The sequence below is a fragment of the Papio anubis genome, chromosome 2 (genome assembly GCF_008728515.1).
Source record: "Papio anubis isolate 15944 chromosome 2, Panubis1.0, whole genome shotgun sequence".
Lineage (NCBI taxonomy): Eukaryota > Metazoa > Chordata > Mammalia > Primates > Cercopithecidae > Papio > Papio anubis.
The window spans coordinates 167,728,222-167,750,946 of NC_044977.1; the positions used below are offsets into that span (position 1 = coordinate 167,728,222).

Genomic DNA, 22,725 nt, shown 5'->3' on the forward strand with positions numbered 1-22,725 from the left:
AGGAATGGCTTTACGATGACTTATGGTAGTTTGCTTTTTCAGAGACATAAATGGATTGCACCATAAATCTAGTCAAGATGGAACCAGAAAAAGTGAAGAAAATGTTAAAATTATCCAATTCAGCTTCTTATTCCCATTTCACATGCAACCAATCAACATCATTTAATTTATGGAAACCAACCACACTATTTTAAGAGATGCCTCTATTCATAAAAGTGCTCTTGATTGCCATCACAACACAGTTTTGGAAATTACAGTTTGTTCTGCCCTTGGAGCTTCCCTGCTTGGCCACAAACCTTAGCACGGAGCCCAGCTTTGTCCGGCAGGGTGATCACTGTGTCATATATCTGCTTTTCGGAGTGACCTCCAAAATTAGTCCTATATTAAATATGAACATTAATGGAAGTAATTTTTTCCCCATAAAGCACTGCAATAAACATAACAATGCTATTTCCAGCCAGACAGATACATATAAAAGATGAAAAAGATATGTTACCTGCATTGGGAGAGACTTAGTTTCTTTTAGAATGACAGAAATCTGAAAAATAATCATATTCTGAGACTTTATAATGACTGCTGGCAAGAACTGGATTGGTGGAAATCCAGGCAGCTTGGAAACTGCTGGCTTCACAACTTTCCAGAGAAACCTTGAGTGCCTACCTAGAACTTAGGAAGGAAACCATTACTCCCCCCTTTTACCCACCAAGCTCAGAGGACCCAACTCAAGCAGCATGCACACTTAGTGCTGGGCATTCCAGGAAAACGATGAGTCAGTTGCAATCGGAATCCTGGAAGGTGAGGAAACAACATCTTATTTCAACTGAAGTCACACCGCAGCTGCCAAATGTCTTCCTGTTTCCAAGTTGAAGCCAAGTTTGAATTCATTAAAGAGTAGAGGTAAAAGTTTCCTTCTCCTCAGAGTGACCTGCCAAACCCGCCTTACTTTCATTCCCAATCACATAGGCTTTAAAAGGAGGGATAAAGAGTCCATAAAAATTGAACTTTGTAAGCATCCATTCATGCATAAATATTCTCATAATATACCTCCTAACCATCTCCCAAATATTTTCTTTGATTCAGTTTTAAGAATAAATTTGTTATAATGTAACAAGATAGATCAAAATTGACTTTCAGAAAATACATAAAAATATTTTGATAACAGACCCCAATAGTCGGTAAAGTACTAAGGATATCACCTAATTAACTTTATAAATAAGAAGCAAAGGAAATGATTCCAATTTTAAGGTAAGAGGCTTCCTAAGTCTTCCCAAGGTTCACATTTTTCAGATGCAGGCATTTTACATGCTTTTGCCGTTCTCGTTGACAGTTAATATATGAAATGATCCAAAGGAGGACAATCAAGAAGGATGACATGAGACTTTTACAGGGCATACTGAAGTGGAAAGTTCCTAAACCAGCCGTGCTGAAGATTTTCAGCCTTCTGTGACAAAATCATTCACACAATCCTTGTCTGAATCTAGTCCTCTTAAACAAGAATACTTAGCAACATTTTTCTATTCCTTCACTGATGGCTATAGAAACACACACATATTCATTAAAAATGAATGACTCAAGAGAATAATGTTACTTGCTTACATTAGGAGAAAGAGTCTTAATTTGGCCATAACTATAGTCCTTGGCAAATAGCAAAGTGTTCAGAACTTACTTTTTTGCCATTTTGATGACTGGTTGAGACACAAAAAAGTCATATAGCTCCTATTCCTGTGCTATCCAAGATCATGGACTCTAGTTAAATGTGACTATTCAAACTTAATTAAAACTAAAACTTTAGTTATATATTTTACATGTTCAACAGTAGCACACAGTGAGTATCTACCACATAAGACAAAAATAAAATACTTTTATCATCACAGAAAGTTCTATTAGTCAGTGCTGCCAAAGTAGTCAAAGCAATGTGAAATTATCATTCAAATTACCCCTCCTTTCAGGTTTCTTAAAGCTAACATTTTATTTAAATCTTACTATTGGTTAGGTACCCTTCACTTTGTATCTCCACTTAATTCTCAGAACTGCCCACTGAGATAAATAATATAAATCCCATTTTACAGTTGAAGAAACTATTAATAAAATTGACGGAAGTTACACACATCACCCAGGGTCACATACCTAGGATTCAACACCAGGTCTGCCTAGTCCAAAGCTCTTGTTCTATGCACACTATGAGGATTCTGAAATTTATATCTACTGGTCCAAGATATGTCAGAGGCAGAGGTTGTAGAGCAAACCCACACAGAAGCACCTCATATGTGTCCTTTGGGTAAAAACATGACAGAATGAGGAAGAAAAGGAATTAACATGGATTGAGAGCTGCTACTGTGCCAGAAACTATGCTATACATGTTATCACAATCTTCACAAAAGGTCCATATAATGTAAACACAGAACACAAATAGGAAAAATGATACTCATTAAATTTAAGTAATAAAATGGCTTACTTATGTAGAGGATGGAATGTCATCTCTTAAGATAATGTTTGGTTCTAATCTGTGACATTTCCTTTTGCTCCTTGTGGGATGTTCCTGTCTGATTTCAGGTAGAGATTCCCGGAGGCTATGTCAGGATAAAGCATCGAGGGGCTTTATGGCTTTGTTTCCATTACTATATGGGTGGCCAACCTGGGCTACTGCAGTTCATTTCTCCTCTGAAGGCATGGCTTAGTAGGTAATGCAAGTGCCTATCATCTTTGGTTGAGATGCCTGAATGTGATGGGAAGTGCAAAGATGGAACCTGAGAAGTGAATTCAAAATGGATGAAAATGCTAGAAAACTTAAGATTAATATTTGAAGGCAGAATAGGGAGAGAGAACCAAGGAGAAAGAGAAGCAGGCAAATGTGTTAGAATTTGTAAGTAGGCAGGGATCTTACTGAGTGTCAGAGCCAGAGGCCAAGGCAATGCACATCAATGTGGTCCTGATAAGCATGTAGAAAAGAGCTGGGTATTGAGGGGCTTAGGGAAAAGATTGTCAGTTAGGGATTTGGTGCCTATCAACGATGAGATTTTCAATATTTTACAGTGAAAAATAAAAAACTTTTTTGGACAGTTTAGGGAGGTTTTTTTTTTTTTTTTCCTCCTATACAACTAAATAACTACAATTACAAGATTGTTTCCCCCACTAAGATTATGTCTTTCGTGGTTAAATATATTTTTAAAATGAAATGACATTAACAGTATTTGCTAGGCTATTTGTTTCAGTGTGTTTACTTGGCAAAATTAAATACTGGCAATCTTATGCTGGTTCAAACAGGTGTAGGGTGTGTGTGTGTGTGTGTGTGAGTTACTACTGGTTTGTGAAGGTCAATCACTATGCTATGGGACAACTAATGAGGAAGGTAAGCCCAGCCTCCATACTCTTAAGACCTCCGCATGCTTCAGTTTACACTGGGTCCAGAACCTTGTTAAGAATGATCCTTTATTATATCATTTTTTAAATAAGAGAAGGTGAAGTTTACCAGACAAAAAAAGATGCTGTGAAAATCAGGTCTATTAATCAGATCAAGTGTCTGTTTCTCACCATTTATCTCATTCCCATCACTGAAATTCTATACTCCTTTCTTTATTGGGGCTGCTATGCTATATACATCTGAGTTATCACAAACAGCGGAATCGGAATAAAGGAAAAGTAAAATGCAGAAAAAAAGTTCAAAATAGTTGCCTTAGGCAATGTACAATAGTATGTCTACAAGATTTTCCCGTGAAACATAACAAAATGTGTGCAGCTGGAGTAAGCTTTACCCCAGGAATTATCTACTGTTCTGGAGTGGAAGTAAATTTTGTATTAAAGTTCAATGTCCCAGTCACTTAAAAGGAAAGAGGTCTGCTGGTCATCCAAGTGCCTTTGAATAAAGCAACAATGAGGGTAGATTTTGATTTATACTACAAATTTAATCTGATCTAGAGTTTATTTTAAATTTTGTTTGCTGATAAAAGCAGAGCAGACTAATAAAACATGTCAAGTGCCTTCTTTGTGAATATATTAATAATCTTTTGTCTGAGATTTGCAAGACAAAATTGAGCAATGCTTGAATGAGTTTACTACTGACATCAACAATTGCTTTTTCCGTTCTGCCCTAACACTATGGACAAAGGCCTGTTTAATGACTGCTACTGGTTGTTAAAAGTTTGAAAAGCATGGAGGGTGGTGAAACCTGAAACTAGAATTGAGTAAAAGGCTGTTGCAAAAAGTCTTCACTCTGACACCTTGGGCTTTAAGGTGGCATTTCATTGTCAGATGGGATTCAGTTTAATTGCTCACAAGCAACAATCTTGCTTTTAGAAAGGCAGGTGGCATTAACTGAGGGAGGTTGTGTGGTTCTAGGGAGAAAACATTAACTGGCAGTGGAAAACAAGGAGGATTTATTCCTTAGTCTGCTACTAACTGATTGTGTTACCTTAGGCAAGTCATTTTTATTCATTTCCTGAAGGGTACTCTTGGAGAAAAAGGATTTGTACTCGTTTATATGAAAAATCTAGATTTTAAAAAAATCTATAAGATAAGAAAAAAAAAGGTAGTCGCTTAATGTCTCCAAGTCTTGATTTACTTCCTGCCTAAAAAAGAAAGGTGAGTTTGTCAGTGGTTGCTAATTTGTGGCTTACTGCCTGCCTGCCAGCATTGGAATAAACTGAAATCTTCTTTAAAATACAGATTCCCTAGAACCTGTACAATTTTGGCTTGGTAAGTCTGGGAAGGAGCCAGGGAATCTGAATTGTGATAAGCACTCCAAGTGATTCTGACACAAGCAAAAGCGAGAATAGAAGCACTATTAATAATAATAATAGCTAAATTTCTATAGCACTTACTATGTGCCAGTGACTCTACTAAAATATATATACATGCCTCCTTAAATGTGACCTATAATATCCTTTCCAACTCCATGTTTTATGACTCCACGTACATTTTCACTTACATTTTGCCTGGGAAATGACTATTAAGAGCAAGACCAACAACGTTTTTACAAAGGAAAATCCCTCTGGCAACCAATATTGACCATTACAATGAACAGATAATCTGTAAGGTTTGGTTGGCTAAAATGCAGAGGATCAGGCCTTTAAAAAAAAAAAAATTGTGATCTGTTCCCAGTCAGTTCTGGGATAAGTGGATCTGACATTTTGGGGAGGTGCACCCTCCTCTTTTCTTGAAGACTTTCTAAAAGTTGTCATGGGTCAAAACCATTTGCTGTGTGCAGGAGAGCCAAAAAATGTGTGGTGTTCTTTATCAGGCCTCTTCTGGCCACAACTGCCTAGAATTTCAGGTGGAGGTTGAGGCCTACAGAAGCTGATCCTCCCTGCATAGCATTCTATAAAAATTGACTTCTCATGTCCATGTTTTTCTCCAGGTTTATTTGTCTATTACCAGGTAAGAAAGTTCATCCTTAAAGCATAAGAAAAAATGAACACATACATTTTATGTTTCCTTGTTTACTTTGAGAATGAAAAGAATAAAGACATGAAAAATGACTACTTGTTCAAGAAATGGAAACTGCTGTCCATGACAGCTTAATCAGGCACATACTCTTGACTGCCCATGTAGAGTTTCTTTTCTTTTCTTTTTTTTTTTTTAACCCAATCAGCATTTCCTCAGGCTTCCTTCTAGGAAAGGTGGCCTCAAATTCCACCAAAAGATGGGAAGGCTCCCCTTTGGGCTGCTCTTTTAAGCTCTGTTTACCACTGGTTCCCATGGTTTACCAGAGAAGGGAATCTAAGATGCAATACACATCACAAACTCATCTGGTTTTTTAATATCTAGTCATGGATTAAGCAGAAAGAGGTAAAACTGGAACACACTGGACTGGCCGACTCTAGAACTGCTTTAATGGAATTATATTGACATCATTTCATTAATCTCTGCCAAATAAAGGTGAGGAAATCCATCACAATATTTACTGCAATTACGTGGTTAAATATTCATTGTATTTATAATCTTTTCTCTGGGAGCACCTATGGAGAAAGTGTCCCTCTGTATATTTTTCCTCACTATGTCCTCCCAGTCATCCTATGAAGTTTATTATTATCACAACCATTTGATACAGAGGAAAATTAAGATGATAAAATTTAAAAATTTTTCTCAAAATTTATTTACATATTTAGCTAAGAAATGGTAGAACCAGCATTCAAAATCAGGGTTGTTCAAACCTACCACCTTTCTTTTCTTTTTTTTTTTTTGAGACAGAGTTTTGCTCTTGTTGCCCAAGCTAGAGTACAATGTTGTAATCTTGGCTCACCACAACCTCCACCTCCTGGGTTCAAGTGATTCTCCTGTCTCAGCCTCCCGAGTAGCTGGGATTACAGGCATGTACCAGCATGCCCAGCTAATTTTGTATTTTTAGTAAAGACGGGGTTTTTCCATGTTGGTCAGGCTGGTCTTGAACTGCCGACCTCAGGTGATCCGCCCACCTCAACCTCCCAAAGTGCTGGGATAACAGGCATGAACCACTGTGCCCAGCCAAACCTACCACCTTTATTTTCAAAATTGTAACTGCACTTCTGAAACACCCCCTATTTCCCAGCACCACTAACATATTATGTACACTTAGGCAGCTCTTCATCTTTTTGGGCCTCACTGCACATCTGTAAAATAGAAACATGGGGCTAAACAAATTGGAAAACATACCAGAGTTTGGATGTTCTGATGACTTACTAATCATTTTTCTCATCAGAAATGTGGAATGAAAGTTCCTCTTTATTGTCATCATCACCATCATCATAATCTCCATCACTAGTATCATTGAGTACATATTATGTGTTAATCACCATGTTAGGAGTTTTATGTCTCTAACATGCCCAGTAAGGTAGGTACTATTGGTGTTTCTCTTTTAAAGAAGAGGTAGGGGGAATTAGTGAGATGAAGTAATTGCCCAAGTCAACATAATTAGTAGGTGGTGAAGATACGATAAAAATCCAGATCATCTATCGAGTATCGTAGTTTCATAAATAGATACCAGGGAACAACCTTTCAACTCATATGAGAGAATGTTCTAAAGGATATTTATATTTAATGGTTTGTACTAAGGATCTGGAATGTTACCCTAGGTGGGCCTATGTTTGGGGTTGCACAGAAGGTGAGGTATACATACTCAATGAAAACACTGAATAGAAACTTTCTGATGACAATTTCCTTTTCCATGCTGCACTTCAGTGGACGGTTGGGAACAGTAGCATCTGGTTCCTCACCTGTTTCCTTGCAGACTTGGTCACACAGATTAAGAGTTTTCCTCTCCTACGCTTCCAAGACATGTCAACCCTAAACTACCTTATAACAATCAATATTTCCAGAACACATGTCTGAACTTCCTGTATTCAACATGATCACAAGAGCAGGCCTACCTCTTATCAACGTGTCTCCCCACCCTACTACCATTATAAATGCAGAGGTGATGTATTTGGAACCAATCAAAAATGTTTTTAAAAATCCCTCTTTGGAGAAAATACCATCTTTAATATCAAGAAGATCACCATAGATAACATTTTCTTCCTTTTTGCTAAGAGTCGTTTGTCCTTTACCCTATTAAAAACAAAAATGTGTAATGGCATACATTTTTCCAAATACCCACAGTGACTTGGGCAATCTAACAACCTTTTCAACCCTCAGCTTCTTCAATTTTAAAGATGGACATCAAAAGGGATTTCCAGCTCCCCAAACCCTTTTACTTTTTGGCTTTCTTTTTTAAACTAAGTTAGGATTTGAGATACAGGAAACTTCCTGATGCCAGAACTTGGGTCTAACATAAGAAGGTGTTGTGGTGAGCACTGGGATAAAGCTCACCGGAACATTTTAGGGATGCAATCTCATCATGTTCCTGGAAACAAAAGCATTTCATTTTAAGCCTTCAGCTTCCTAGAGGCATATCCTTATTAATTTGGACTTCATCTAAAATCCAAACTTACATAAGTATATTGGTATGATGTGTATATCTAGTTACAAATATCCAGTAAAGATTTCCCTCGTTTCACCAATATTTATTAAATTCCAAATGTGTGTCAGGCACTATTCTAGGCACTGTGACACTGTGGTGTGTAGAACATAACAATTCCTACTATCACAGAGATAATATTCTTGTAGTCGGAAAGATAGTTAATCAAAAATGGGGGGAAACTTAGAATAATATTTCTACCCTCAGAGAGCCTATTTCTAGTGGTAGAGAGATGGATACAAAATACATTTGTAAAATAATGTCAGATATTTGGTAAGCATCATATAGAAAAATAATACTAGAAAAGAGCTAGACCATAATGGTGAGATAACGAAATTGGTAAGTTTTAACTAAAAGTGACCAATTTGAGACTGGCTTTCTTAAGTTGTTCATTTACTGAGTTTATATATCATTAGTTTAAAATGATGGGAAATATATTAAATTTTTACTTACGTCTCATGCTGATTTTTGTCAGTTCAAAACAGTTCTGCATAAAAGCATTAAGTTAATTTCCAAAGGAATGCCGTTAAGAGGGGAAAGGGCAACATAATAGTGTTTTGCTCTGGGAGATTGAACAATAACACACAATACAAATTGGACCCATGGAGTGTATTCTTTAATGAAGGAAACCAAAGAAAGGACAAATCTATTTTCAGATTCAGCTGACACAAACTGTTGCCTTCGCTAATTTGCAGTGGGTCATACATCATCTCTGCTGGATTGGATGTGACAAAATTTGGGGAAGCAAAATAGAAACCATTGTTTTATATGACAACTGGAATCAAGTTACATTGTCATCAAGCGATGGGAAGTCCTGAGAAATTATTTTTCATGTATCTTAGTGAAATATCATAATATGAATAACTGGGACATTTGCATTCTATCTATTTTGTTTATTTACTTAATGAATTCATTTATAGGGAAGTTTGTGTTATCCATTTACTCTAATACATTTATTTCGAACAAATCTGTGATGTTATTAGAATGGAATATTTTTAACCTACTTGAAATGAAAATACACAAAAGTCTAAAATTTGGTATATTCTGGAGATTTAACAGAAAAAGTTATCATTTTCTTAGCTATCATAATCTGGTAGTTAAAAGCAGAGAAAGAAAAGGAATATGTGTAAACGCACTTGCTTGGGTCCTTTATAATACAACAGTAAAACTAAATTGTTAGAAGTAGAGCAGTTTTTATTTTATTCTGCCAGTCATGATTATTCAATTACCTCAAATAACAGCTGGCTATAGCACTTGGATTATACAAGCCAAATTATTGTGTATGTCAAAATGATGAAATTTTAACTGGGAGTATGTAAAAAATATGGAAAAACAAAACATCTATACTAATTATAGTAACAACTATATAAACAACTAACAAAATTATATAAACAACTATACTAACAAAACAACAAAACTAAAAATAAAGCAAAATAAAACAAGAAAGAGCAAAGAAGTAGGACAGGAGAAAAAACCTTTAATACACATATCTGTATTCAACTATTGAACCTGGATAAATTATCAAGAGATTATTATTACAGCATTACAAAGATTTCTGGACAAATAACTATCTTTATGCTGCTCTGAATATTAGTTCTGGGCTGTCCTGACTTCACTGAGGAAATATCAAATAGTATTTTAAGTTATTTAGGCAATCAATAAATTTATTATGATTCTCAAAGGTGGATGTTTTAGCATTGTATTCTTGTAGTGAGTCTAGTAAACAGGAAAAAGTATAATAAAGAATAAAACTGCCTATTTCCTCTAACTCCAAACTTTCTATAATGTATACATTGCATTATTTATAACATTTATAAACCTAATAAATCTATGATCTTATACTATAATAATGTCTTTGTTAATGTTTTAAACCAGTGGCATTAGTGGTTAAATAGAGGAAATGGCTGGGCATAGTGGCTCACATCTGTAATCCCAGCACTTTGGAAAGCTCAGACAGGTGGATTGCTTGAGCCCAGGAGTTCAAGAACAGCCTAGGCAGCATAACAAGACCCCCATCTCTACAAAAAATAGCTAAGCATGATGACACACACCTCTAGTCCCAGCTATGAGGGAGGCTGAAGTGGGAGAATCACTTGAGTCCAGGAGGTCGAGGCTGCAATGAGCCATGAGCATGTCACTGCACTCCAACCTGGGTGACAGAGTGAGAACCTGTCTCAGAAAAATAGAAAGAAAGAGAAAGAGAGGAAGGGAGGAAGGGAGAGCAGAAGGGAAGGAGGGAGGAGGAAAGGAAGAAAGGAAAGAGAAAGGGAAGGGAAAGGAGAAAGAGAAAGAAGAAAGAGAAAAGGAAGGAAGGAAGGGAAGAAAGAAGGAAAGAAGGAGGAGAGAGAGAGGAAAGAAAAAAAGAAAAGAGGAAGGAAGGAAGAAGAGGAAAGAAAGAAAGAGGAAGGAAGGAAGGAAGGGGAAGAAAGGGAAAGGAAACAATGGCTTTTCTTTTTCATAATAAAAATAAGCCATAAAATGTATTATAAAAGAAATCTAGTATGCTCCAGCTCTAAATAGCATTGTATGTTACACATCTGTTTTATATATAAATATATAAATATAAATATATATATATACTGTTTTTTAGTATTTAAGAAGTACTTATCAATATTTAAATTTTTTTTCAGTCAATAAAATGTGAATATCGGATACACTTATTTTCAAAGGACATAAAGGCTAAGTAACATCCTTCTAGCTTTTCTAACTACATAATATATCATTCCTGTTAAATGCATGTATGTTTTGTTGTTATGTTTTCTTAAGTATACAAACATCCAGCTATTGAAATTACATGGAAATAAATCAGTGTTCTTAAATGTGGTATTTTCCTTCAGTATGTTCTATGATTTGGCTTACTCTTTTTTTTTGGATGGCAATATTTTTCTTTTAAATTTTATTTTATGAAGAGACAAAAATTGTCACTTAAAAGAAATGTAACTTAAAATGTGAGTCAAGCCAATGAATTTATTCATGTATATCAGGATAATTTGTGTCATAATTTTAATAGGAACAAACCATGATTTCCTGCTTCAAGTTTAATTGTGCTATCAAAAGGCACTTCCTAAAAATCAAAGTGGGTCTTTAGGCAAATAGAAACCCATAGACCACATACATATATGCAGAGAACAATATCACAGAAAGACAGATTTCTTTTATTTACCTATTTAGTCAATATTAATCAAGCATTTACTTTGAGGCATTGTCGTTGCCTAAAAATATAATGATATGTAAGTTAGACCCTGCTCCTATCCTTGTAGAACAAAATGCGTTCTAAAAATGTCATTGGTTTATAAAACAAAAATAAAATAAAATTTATAAATAATTAAATGATCTCTAACAGGTAAAATGTATGAGTGCTCTCTACATGCCTGATCTGTTCGACATGATTAATATATATTAACTAATTTAATTATCATGACAGTCCTACAAATTGTGTTTCAATATTGTCCCCTTTATGTAGATGAAGGAACTGAGTTACAATGAACTTAAGTGACCTGGACCAAACTTCATAGTTAATAAGGTGCCTAGGACAGGATTTCAGCTCAGGCAATGTAGTTCCAGAGCCACTGTTTTTGTTTGTTTTGTTGTTGTTGTTGTTTACATAGGTTTTGGGGAACAGGTGGTATTTGGTTATATAAGTTCTTTAGTAGTGATTTGAGATTTTGGTGCATGCATCACCTGAGCAGTATACACCGAACCTAATTTGTATTCCTCACCCTCCCTCCCACCCGTTCTCCTGAGTCCCCAAAGTCCATTGTATCATTCTTATGCCTTTACATTCTTGTACTTTAGCTCCCACTTACGAGTGAGAACATACAATGTTTGGTTTCTCATTCCTGAATTACTTCACTTAGGATAATAGTCTTCAGTTCCATCCACATTGCTGCAAATGTCATTAATTAATTCCTTTTTATGGCTGAGTAGTATTCCATTCTACATATATACCACAATTTCTTTATCCACTTGTTGATTGATGGGCATTTGGGCTGGTTCCATATTTTTACAATTGCGAATTGTGCTGCTGCAAACATGCACGTGCAAGTATCTTTTTCATATAATGACTTCCTTTCCTCTGGGTAGATATCCAGTCATGGAACTGCAGGATCAAATGGCAGTTCTACTTTTAGTTCTTTAAGAAATCTCCACACTGTTTTCCATAGTGGTTGTATTAGTTTATGTTCCCACCAGCAGCATGGAAGTGTTCTATTTTCACCACAACCACACCAACATCAATTATTTTTTGATTTTTTTTTTTATTATGGCCATTCCTGCAGGAGTAAGTTGTATTAGTCAGGGTTCTCTAGAGGGACAGAACTAATAGGATATATATGTGTGTGTGTGTGTGTGTGTGTGTGTGTGTGTGTGTGTGTGTGTGTATATGAGTTTAAGTATGTGAGTTTAAGTCCTATATAAATATAGGAGTTTCTTAAGGAGTATTAACTCACATGATCACAAGGTACCACAATAGGCCATCTGCAAGCTGAGAAGAGAAGAAGCCAGTCCGAATCCCAAAGCTGAAGAACTTGAGTCTGATGTTTGAGGGCAGGAAGTATCCAGCACAGGAGAAAGATGTAGGCTGAGAGGTTAAGCCAGTCTAGGCTTTTCATGTTCTTCTGCCTGCTTTTCATTCTGGTCACACTGGCAGCTGATTAGATTGTGCCCACCCAGATTAAGGGTGGGTCTGCCTTTCCCAGCCCCACTGACTCAAATGTTAATCTCCTTTGGCAACACCCTCACAGACACGCGCAGGATCAATACATTACATCTTTCAATCCAATGAAGTTGACACTCAGTATTAACCATCACAGGTGGTATCTCATTGTGGTTTTGATTTGCATCTTCCTGATCATTAGTGATACTGAGCTTTTTTAAATGTGTTTTTTGGCCATTTGTATATCTTCTTTTGAGAATTGTCTATTCATGTCCTTAGCCCACTTTTTGATGGGATTGTTTGTTTTTTTCTTGTTGAGTTTCTTGTAGATTCTGGATATTAGTCCTTTGTCAGATGTATAGATTGTGAAGATTTTCTCCCACTCTGTGGTTTGTCTGTTTACTCTGCTGACTGTTCCTTTTGCTGTGCAGAAGCTCTTCATTTTAATTAAGTCCCACCTATTTATCTTTGTTTTTGTTGTATTTGCTTTTGGATTCTTGGTCATGAAGTATTTGCCTAAGCCAGTGTCTAGAAGGTTTTTTTCCTGATATTAACTTACAGAATTTTTATAGTTTCAGATCTTAGATTTAAGTCCTTGATCCATCTTGAGTTGATTTTTGTATAAGGTGAGAGATGAGGATCAGGTTTCATTCTCCTACATGTGATTTGCCAATTATCCCAGAAGCATTTGTTGAAAAGGGTGTCCTTTCCCCACTGTATGTTTTTGTTTGCTTTGTCAAAGATCAGTTGGCTGTTAAGTTTGTTAATTTGGGTTTATTTCTGGGTTCTCTATTCTATTCCATTGGTCTGTATGCCTATTTTTATACCAGTATCATGCTGTTTTGGTGATCATGGCCTTAAAGTATAGTTTGAAGTCAGGTGATGTGATGCCTCTAGATTTGTTCTTTTTGCTTAGTCTTGCTTTGGCTATGCAGGTAGAGCCAGAGAGCCACTGTTCTTAAATACTGCAGAGCTTCTTCAGCAACTGATCCTGTGAGAGCACCAACACGAGTCCACATTTGCCAAGTAAATTTCAAAGTGGGGTTTAAAGAATGTATGGTCTACAAGTAGTTCACTTGTTTCTTTCTATTCTTCTGGCTTTTCCTCCCCAGAAAACCTAGATTCTAAATTTTAAATGAACTTAAATGAATAACTCTCAGGAAAATTGCTTCTTTGTTAAAAGTGAAATTAAATTTTAAGAAACTCCTGATTATTTCCACAAACTCCACAAATTGAAAACCTCTAATAATGACTCAGGGTTTAAGCTGAATCTAAAATTTAGTCTTAATGCATTTGCCCTATACTTTCCTATCCTAATCTGTCATTGAACATATCATCCACAAAAATTCCAAATAATAATCAGAGGAAGTTTAAAGAAGCTTGGCCGTAAAAATAAAATAATACTGGTCATTATGTTGTGCTATGGACATATTAACAGAGAAACTTCAGCCAGCATTTTTCCTCAACATACCAACAAATATGAACAAAATCAAGAAAACAGACAACATTTAGGAAAATACAAATAACTCACAAAAAATTAGTATGCAATATACAGTTGAGAGACAATTCTCCATGAATCTTATGTTTCTGCACTTCTGAGAAAAGGGCCTTGATAGCACTGTTCTGGACTATCATTTCAAGGATATTTATATAACAAACAGGTTTGGAAATTAGATAGTGTTTCCCTCTGAGCAGAGGGCAGATTTGTTTCCTGACTGGTGTAATACAGATAATGTCTTTCTCTGAGACAAAGGTTGGGAAGGTGTGCAACAAGCCTCCTTCAAAAGATTTTGGTATTTCTAAGTGCAGGAGTCCTCAGCTGTGATACGAACCCAATACATATGCAGCATCCACCTGAGCCCATCCCTGCATCGCCCTGTGGGACTTGGGAAGCAAAAGGAACCAATGAGAACATAAAACTCATGGTGCCTGATATGACATCTGTCATAAAGTTATTTATCTCTGACCTAGAATCTCATATCTTCTGCCAGCATCTATCAAACTTGGGAGACTAACTCATTAGCTTGCCAATAGTGTAAAGTCTCAGACCATGTACTGTTTCTGACATATTCCAATCAAGAAGTACATTGGTTTTGTACATAGAAAACTACTTTAGTTATGCTTTATTTAAGCCTTTATCTACATCTTGTAATACTCAGGTTTCTGGAAGAACCTATACTGAAATATAAGCTTGTACTGGAACTTGACAAGGAATTTCGAAATGGCAATCACATGTGAACCCTTTATCTAGAGAAATTTCCTCAGTAGCTGAAGCATACACACATATGCATTGGTAAGAAACCACAAAGAAACGGAAACTCTGATACAGAGTATAAAAAGCAGTTTTTAAAATTCACCAGATAGATCTACATATATGCATACATATTTTAACATCAAAAAGAGCAACTCTAATTTGTAAATCTGACTTACCTAGAATTTCAGAACCTAGAGAGCAACTAATTATAATTTTTCAAATTGTTCAAGAACAACTAAGCTAATGAGCATATAGAAATATACACTGATCACTTCCACATGCCCTATATCTCTTCCCTGCTTCATTTTTTTTCCAGAGCAGTAAGCATCTTCTGCAATACTTTATATATCACTTGCTTATTTATTTATTATCTGTCTCCCTCCACTAAAATGCAGGCGGCATGAAAGCAAGAATGTTTGTGTTTTCTAGATCCCAGAGCTTTGACAGCATATGATATATAGTAAGTATCCAATAAATGTTTGTTGAATGAATTGACAAATAAATAAATAAATAAAGCTAATATAATTTTTAACAAAATTGGAAAATTACTTAAAATGCAGTTTTATATAATGCTTTACAATTTGTCATGAGTTCTTCTTTATGTCATTAAATATTCTTTCAAAGCATTATTTTTTATGACAATATAAAATACAGTTTTACTGATCTATCATAATTTAAAGATTCCCTCATTGGTAGACACTTGGCTTTTGTCCAGCATTTTGATATTATAAATTAGCCTGCCTTGTATTTCCATGAATGTTAATATTTCACCATCCTAACACTGCTTATGCATGATAGTCTCATTTTAATGAAATTCTCTATAAACATTGTTCACATAAAAACCAATTGTGTTATAGACATGCCCTGCTTTAAGCAATTTTGATTAAAGTCTAATTATGTATAATAGTTATAGATTTTTTATTTTAAAAATGTTCATCATGTGAGTCTGCTGAAGAGAAATTCCTTCACCATACTACTGTAGTCCAGAAAAAAATAAAATTAAGACCAAACATTTCAGACATAATTTTATCATATAACAAACAATCCAAAAACACTTTTAGGCTTTTAAATGATCTTTCTGGATTATTCTTCTTTTCTAGCACTTCCAACTTTTAAAAATTTAAATTGTTAGCCTTAAATTATTTTCAATTTTAAAATCAGAATGCTTTCTTCCTTTATTTAAAGTTTTCACTTATTCTTTTTTTTTTCCCAACTCTTTGAGAAATAAAGAAGCTTGGACTCCACTCTGCTGTGAGAGCTTCACAGATCTAGTACTGGTCCTCACAAGCTTTCTAATTCACATGTTATACTGCCGTTAACATGGTGGAAATTGGGCCTTGTTCTTTGGTTGCCTGGTTTTTTTCCACTTTTTGATTGAGCCATGGTAGTGACTAAAGAAAAGTGTGAAAGAACATCCCGTTCCACACAAACCATGCTCTTAAGGTCTATCTCCAAATAATGGAAAATCTCTGAGTCACCATGCTAGAAACTCAGATGCTTACTGTTAATGGACTGAAGTCTGTCCCCGCAAGATTCATATGTTGAAGCCCTAACTTCCAATATTATGGTATTAGGAGGTGAGACCTTTGGGAGGTAATTAGGTTTAGAGGTGATCAGGAGAGTGGAGCCCCCATGACAGGATTAGTGCCCTTATAAGGACAAAGATATTAGAGAATCCTCTTTCTGTCATGTGAGAATACAATGAGAAGATGATCATGTACAAGCCAGGAGGAAGTCCCTTGCCAAACACAGAATCTGCTGGCACCTTAACCTTAGGCTTTTCAGCCTCTAGAACTGTGATAAATGTCTGGTGTTTAAACCACCACCCATTCTATGGTATTTTGTTATAGAAGCCAGAGCTGACTAAGACACTTACTATTTTCCAGTTCTATTATAAATTTTCCAGGCACTGAAAAGCACAATGTCTACTGAGGGTGAAAGTACCTCTAGTGATAGGGAGCTACCAATTCACTAACATTAACAATGACCCAGAATGTTTTGCAAATGTATTATTTGGTGTGTGTGACTGCACATGTGAGAACCCACAGCTTTGCCTACTAAGAGGCATATGAAGGAGTGGGATGGTATGAAAATGGTCACTGTTAGAGTCTAGATACCCCAAGTCATCCAATCAGAACACTTAATCATAACTAAGACTGTCTGGATGCCTACCTTTATGTAGTAGAATGTCCCAAATTCTCAGCAATATTTTTTTTTTTTTTTTTGAGACGGAGTCTCGCTCTGTCGCCCAGGCTGGAGTGCAGTGGCGCGATCTCGGCTCACTGCAAGCTCCGCCTCCCGGGTTCACGCCATTCTCCTGCCTCAGCCTCCCGAGTAGCTGGGACTACAGGCGCCCGCCACCGTGCCCGGCTAGTTTTTTGTATTTTTTAGTAGAGACGGGGTTTCACCGTGTTAGCCAGGATGGTCTCGATCTCCTGACCTCGTGATCCGCCCGTCTCGGCCTCCCAAAGTGCTGGGATTACAGGCTTGAGCCACCGCGCCCGGCCTCTCAGCAATATTGTAAAGGCTGGAAGTAGAGTTATGGTTATCCTTTACATGCTCTTGTTATAACTATTTTCCTACACGTTCCTGAAGTGAGCATCCTTTCTCATTAGTCCACTTTCATCAACACTGGAAATCACTCCCTGCCTTCCATTTTCCTAGTGCTCTTGGGTTTAGTTGAGTGTTAAGGAGTACCTAGAGCAAATTTTAATATGAGGAATGAAGTACAGTACCAGACAAGTTGGTGAAGAAGAAGAGGAGCAAGAGGAATAAGAGGAGGAGAAGGAGAAGGGAGGGAGTGAGCAGAGGAGGGGGAGGGGAGACATATGTGGGGGAGAAAACCAATGAAGAAGAAAAATTATTATTTATTATTATTATTAATGTCTCATCACTGGGAATTTCAAAGGTTATATTCCTCTATTGTCTGGTCCCCTTGCTGTGTAACTTAGCCTTCTTTTTCTTGTTACACCATTATTACATCTCTCCATTCTCTCTATTAACACATATCACCAACTTTCTATGACTGGACGATGTAAAATTTTTTATCACTTTACTATGCAGAACAAGTCAGCTCTCTTTTTCTTTGTTTTGTTTTAAATATAGAGATGGGGTTTTGCCATGCTGCCCAGGTTGATCTTGAACTCCTGAACTCAAGCGATCTGCCTGCCTTGACCTCCCAAAGTGCTGTTGATACAGGAGAGACAAAGAAATTATTTAGACAGATAGTGAGTGTAAAAGAGTCCTTGGCAGACTTTCTCTTTTAACAAAAAGCAGCCCCTAAATCATTTCTTTTCTAACGAAGGGCATCCTAAAATATGAAGCCGCAAACGTAAGTAAGCAAGCTGGAAGCTTGCAGGGGGGAATGCCAGCAGCTGTGCCAATATAAAAGGACTACCTGAAGGCAAGGCATGTCCAACATTGAGGCTCCTTCTTCCCTTTTCTTTGTCACCACGTGTACAGTAAAGAAACAGGCAACATGGCACTGGCCAGGCAGAAAACTCATCTGCATAACAAAAGATTACGGTGCAGTGGCCAGATTTTCACACCCTATGCAAATGGCACACTTAGCCTTAACCAGTGTTTTGCGCTTTATGCAAATGACACACCTAGTCCAACCAATCTTTTATGCTGTATGTAAATCAGACACTGCTTCCTCAAGCTCATCTATAAAACCCTTTGCATTCCATCACAGAACCAGCAACCCATTTCTCCAAGACCCCTTTCTCTGCAGCAGAGAAATCTCTTCTCTTTATTTAGCCTATTAAACCTTCCCTCTTAACCTCACTCTTTGTGTGTCCACGTCCTTGATTTCCTTGGCATGAGACAACAAACCTCGAGTATCACCCCAGACAAATACTGCCACTTATCTGGGATTACAGGCGTGAGCCACCACTCCCAGCCTCAGCTCTCCTTTGACACAATCTCCTTCCATAGCATGATATACCATATCTTTTACAGGTCAAGATGCTCCTTGAGGTATTTTCACCCTACCCACGTTCAGTCAGCAGCATTCACTAATTAAGAGAAAACAGAGACTTCTGAGTATATTCTTAACAGTATTGAAAGTGGTGACTCAGACATATCTTTGCACACAAATGTTTATAAAAGGATTATTCACAACAGCCAAAAAAGTATAAATGACCAAATGGATGAATGGACGAACAAGATGTGGTTTATACAGTGCATACAATGGAATATTATTAAGTCTTTAAAATGAAAGAAATTTTGACACATGCCACAACATGGATGAACCTTGAGGACATTATACTAAGTAAAATTAGCCAGACACAAAAGGACAAACACTGTATAATTCCATTTATACCTTGTACCTACAGTAGTCAAATTCATTGAGATGAAAAGAAGAATGGTTGCCAGGATCTGGGGGAAGGGAGAAATGATGAATGCAGAATTTCAATTTTGGGAGATGAAAAATTTCTGAAGACAGATGGCAGTGACAAATGCACAATGTAAATATACTTACATTTAAAATGGTACATTTAAAAATGGTTAAAATGGTAAATTTTATAGTATGTCTATTTTAACACAGAAAAAATAAAGCAGAAAAAAATGTATTTTATTTTCAAAAGCCAATGTTTTGAATTGTAAGAGCTGGGCATTTGAGCCACAGTGTATAAAATCTCCACCATAAAAAGACAAATTGAGAGAAATGCATGCTCATGTAAGAGCTAACTTTCTCAGTTCAAAAGAAAACACCAATCTTGTGGTAAAGAAGAGAGGAAAGAGAGGAGAAGATAAAAAGCTAGCATTGGTTGTTAAATAAGAAGGTGAGTAGCAGAATGACAGGATAACCATGTAATTTTTGGAGAAAATAGACAAAAGGAAACCTATTCCAGGCTGTATCCTCCATCTTCACTCTACCCTAACACAAGGAAGGGCTGGTGAAACAGCAAGTACCCAGAGTTTCCTTGTGCCCACCATAGTTCAAAAGAAAAATATATGTCTGCATGAGAGGTAGGGGAGATCTAAGCAAATGAGTCTGAGTCAATCTCACAGAATCCCAGAATGCTCCTGTGACAGGGAGTTCAGTAGAATGAATTCTCATGCACCTCAGAGTAGCCCTGATACTATCATTGCCTTAGAGAGCCCTTTCAATGTTCCAAATATTTAGAGTGTCATGGGAGGAATGACTGAATATATTTCAAAACACTTAATGATGTGTAGAAATGGCTGAAAGTGTGGTGATCTGCAGAGACCCTGTGGTTTAGAACTGTGGTGTCCAATGCTAGCCACATGTGGCTAGTGGCTACCCATTTGAACAGTACTGATATAGGACATTTCCAAAACTGCAGAAAATTCTGTTGTACAGTGCTGGTTTAGAACAGAGGGCAACAATAGCAACTTATGTGGCTGGGCAACCAAAAGTCATGTGGATAGACTCGAGTGCATCCCAGCTCTGCCAATACGAACAGAAAAGGACAAAGAACAAGATGTCTCCTGCCCCTTGACATTTTGAAAGCACCCAGGATTTAGGTACAGTAACTCTTCACTGAATGTTGTCAATGAGTTCTTGGAAATTGCAACTTTAAGCAAAACAACAGACAGCAAACTAATTTTACTACAGGCTAATTTATATAAACAACTTGTGTTTCTATGGCATATTTCTGATTACAAAAACATCACCAAACTTCTACATGAAGACTGAAACACTTCTGATATTCAACATTAAAATAAACATGAGCTATATACATTTAAGAAAGATTGATGAAAGCAAGCAAGATAATTATTTACCCAGTTAGTCCAGCTCAGGGTCACAGGTGGCCAGAGACTCTCCCCACAGCTCAGGGTGCGAGGCAGGAGCCCACCCTGGATAGGACACCGTTCCATCACAGAACGCAGGCTCACACACAGTCACACTCACTCACACTGAGACAAGGTAGGCATGCCAGTTAACCTCACGTCAACATCTTTGGGATGTGGGAGGAAACTAGAGTACCCAGAGAAAACCCACGCAGACATGGGAGAAATGCAAACTCCACACAGTGGCCCTGGCCAAGAAAGTACATTTTTTCTCTTCAGTTTTATAACAAGATAACATTGAAGTAAATGATTTTATTTGAGTACCTGCTATACATTCCAGGAAAGACTGAATGCAATTAAAATTGTATCTTTACAATACAGACAATGGAGTTTCGAAATATAAATTAAGTTTGGTTTGAAGGAAAAAAAGTAACTTTCCTGCATATGTAGCCTCATGGATTAAAATGTATACTACATCACACAGGAATCACACTTCTCTGAGATGAAACAAGCCACATTATTGTGTAAAAGTGACTGCAACAACTTTTTAAAGTAAAAATTGCATTCCAATCAGCACCTGTATGAAATGCCCAGCACAGTGCCTAGTTTATCTGCCTAGTTAATAGATGGCACTCAAAACTGATTGCTTTTCTGATTACACAAAATAAAAGTACTATCTGAGAAGAAGCAAAATTCCCATGTCTACAAACAACAAAGCTAACTTTGATAATAAGTGGGCAATGAGAGCCAAATGACCTTGAAGTCTTCTAAATCAGAAAACTCAGTATATGTTTGATGCAACGGTCCCTGAGAAAGTTTTATGATTTCAAAATCATATACTATATCAGGTTCTTTTGCCCACCGGCAGTACCGGAATTGGCAACAGCTGTACTGTCAAATTCACACTAATCAGTTAACAGTTGTCCAAATCAAATTGCAGTCAAGGTTGTTAGAGTCACTGATAAAATAAACAGTTGTTGAGAAGGGGTGGCACAAGGCAGTGAGATCACACTAGCAGCTGGGACTCCGGGTGGGAAGATCCTTGCGAAGTCGGGAGACAGTTAAGACCTCCACAACCTACACATTTGCAGACACTAGTTTAAGCCAATGACTCCTTTAGTATTGGACTCTCCTAAAGGTGGGTGATCTTAACTGCATTTGCAATTACCAGAAAAGGAAAAAGTAAATAAATGAACAGAGAAGCCTCAGGAATATTATTCCTAATGTACAGCCTCCATTTTGAGGATGAGAGCAAGGCTTAGGAATAAATGGTAAACCTCTGAATCCACTGGCAATCCAAATGGCGAGATTTAGAGCCGGCCTGGGAATTTCAGAAAAATAGAGTTGTTAAATTAGCTAGTTGGTACAATTTCTACAGATGTTTTTTTGTGAGCTCTGAGTTTCTGGAAAAGCTAAAGTTCCCTGCAGTCTCCACCTACTTCCAAAGCAGTCACCATGGCTCACTGTCAGCCAAGTTTCCTGCCAACAGTCCCTGTGTGGGGGAAGGAAAGAATCAAAGGACAACTGGACAAAGGTAGTATGACTTCATCCAACTAGATATTTTTTCCTCCCCCATTACTAAGTCACAGTTCTGGGTCTTTTTTAAGTTGACCTTTTCTAGGTCCATGTTCAGCATTATGTATAGAGAAAAACTGTACATTTTCACCAGGAAGGGTTTGTACTTGTTCAGTTTGTAATTCAATATAGGTGAGTTTCAAATTTGTCTTCTACCTCAAAATGCAGCAGATTCCAAGAACTGAGTTTAAATGTGCAATGTGTAAAAAGCTCATTCAGAGAAGCTCAGTCCTCATTTACAGGAAAGGAGAAAATACCTAAAAAGAGTGTGGATGCTAAGGCCAAAGTGTCAAATATTGTTTTTTAAAGAAATAAAACCTCAAGGAAATTTTTAAAGACTATTTTTCTTTTTAAAAGAAAGAGAAATATATAATTTTTAGGGTGTTGAAACAGGCCATGTAAGTATATGCAATCATGGTTTTGATTATGTTTAAGTAAATGAAGGGGAGAGGAAACTGTCATACTTATGGACCTACTTATTACTGTATGTACATCTCACAGTAATCTACAGACAGCATAACAACAGTGCTACACACTATTAATCTGACTCCACGG

The 22,725-nt window shown here is 36.8% G+C and overlaps 1 protein-coding gene and 1 long non-coding RNA gene across 7 annotated transcripts in view; one reads left to right on the forward strand and one right to left on the reverse strand.

The window, feature by feature from the left end:
• Positions 1 to 22,725, reverse strand: part of ZNF385D (zinc finger protein 385D) — a 963,288-nt gene that overhangs the window by 212,411 nt on the left and 728,152 nt on the right. The window lies entirely within an intron of this gene.
• On the forward strand, positions 884 to 22,723 carry LOC108584708. The gene is made up of 3 exons (XR_001900149.3): positions 884 to 897; positions 15,231 to 15,295; positions 22,672 to 22,723. It is a non-coding gene; the product is annotated as an uncharacterized LOC108584708 (long non-coding RNA).